Source organism: Myotis davidii, unplaced genomic scaffold (assembly GCF_000327345.1).
Source record: "Myotis davidii unplaced genomic scaffold, ASM32734v1 scaffold581, whole genome shotgun sequence".
Taxonomy (NCBI): domain Eukaryota; kingdom Metazoa; phylum Chordata; class Mammalia; order Chiroptera; family Vespertilionidae; genus Myotis; species Myotis davidii.
Genome location: NW_006291426.1, coordinates 1120854 through 1122817, shown reverse-complemented (window position 1 = coordinate 1122817; position 1964 = coordinate 1120854).

Below are 1964 nucleotides of genomic sequence, written 5' to 3'. Positions count from 1 at the left end.
TAATATATGGCTCTAGACACATTTCCACCTTATCATTTTCTCTAACATCCTGTAAGGAGAGTCTAACCAACTCTACGGTACTTAGATGTCTGTTAGCATATCTTTCTAAAAGGATTCTGTACCCTACCATTATACTGAAAACAAGAGACTATTTTTCTTAAACAGAAACTCTCTCTAGAGAAAGGGAGAATGGAGAACTGACTCTTGCTAAGCGAGTTCTGAGACCAAGTGCTTTCCATCCCTAATCTCGTGTAATCCTCACAAACTCCCTGTGAGCTCAAGCTCGCTGGCCTTTACAGATGAGGAAACTGGGGCCCTGAGAGGTTAAATAAGGTCACACAACGAGTACTAGACAAGTGGCATGTGACCCACTTCCCACACCACCAAATTACCTCTGATGATTTTCCCCAGAACTAAAGTTTCTTTTCCTGTTTTGTTTTGTTTTTGTTTTTGTTTTCAGAAGTAAAACAATATGGTGTCTATGTGCTGTGTTTCTTTCTAAGATGCTCCGGCCACTTGAAGGGAGGTGGGGTTCTTGTTTGTTTCATTGTTGGTATGTGTCCAGGCTGAGCGGCTCCCCTGGCCTCCTCCAAGGCTGGTGAGGCCGTCTAGACTCCCTGCACTGCTGCGCTGTGCTTTGTTCCAGCTATGCCAGGAATTTTCCAGGCTACCCACCTTCAACCCCTCCTCTCTCTCTCTCTCTCTTTGGGTCGAATTTCGCCCTTCCCAAAAAATATATTCAAATCTTGTGAGTGTGACTTTATTTGGAAATAGGATCCTCGCAGGTGACCAAGTTAAAACGAGGTCATGCGTGGGGGCCTATTATGACTGGTGTCCTTTTAAAAAGGGGAAATTTGGACACAGAGAGAAGACAATGTGAAGATACAGGGAAGATGTCATCTATAAGCCCAGGGGCACCTGAGGTTACCAAAAGCTAGGGCAGAGGCATGCAACTGGTTCTCCCTCACAGCCCTCAAAAGGAGCCAACCTTATGGGCACCTGGGTTTCAGACTTCTAGCCTCTAGGACTCTGAGACAATAAACTTCAGTTGGTTAAGCCGCCTAGTTTGTGCTGCCTCTTTACAGCAGCCCCAGGCCTCTAATTCATACTATTTTTCCCTCTTGGTCTTCCTCTCCTCCAGTTTCCATGGATTCCAGCCTCGCCTGGATTCTCTGGCTGTGATGCTCCAGCTGTCTTGGGCAGGTTTTGCTTTCCCTCAAGGACAGGGCCTCTCAGACTCCCCACCTCGGAGCACATCTCCAGCGGAGGTCTGCTCCTTCCCACCCACAATCCAAGCTCCTAACACACCAAAGCCTAACTCTGACCCAGCTACCTAGGCCCCCAGCTGGGGGAGGGGGTTCCAGCTGGGGGCAGATTGGGTAGTGCTAGAAGGATCACCTGTTTCTGTTGTTTATTTGTCAACTAAACAGAATTGCAATACAAGGCAGACACTGCTGTCTCGAATGCCGCTTTCTCTCACAGCTTATAACTGTTATCCTGGCTATTCCTTGCTGACTTAATACCTTCTATTTCCTGCCTTCTATTTTTATCTCATGGTCAGGTTCCAACAAAGCCTTTCCCTGAAATTGCCAGGAGAATCATACAATTAATCAAAAGCTGCAGAGCACTAGTCAAGTGTCTGTCACAAAATTCTTTGGCGTCATCGTGAGCAAACCTCTCAGACACTCTAACTGAACTTAGGAGTGAAGCATATGTCATTGTTGCCACATCACTTCATATTGGGTTTGGGGTTTATTTATTATTTGAAAGACTAGAGGCTTGGAGCAGGGATTCGTGCCCTGGTGGTGTCCCTCAGCCTGGCCTGTGCCCTCTCGCAATCCGGGAGCCCTCAGGGGATGTCAGACTGCTGGGCTTGGCCTCATCCCTGCAGGCCAGACCAAGGGACCCACCGGTGCACAAATCCATGCACCAGGCCTCTAGTATGCATATAAGATCTTTGGTTA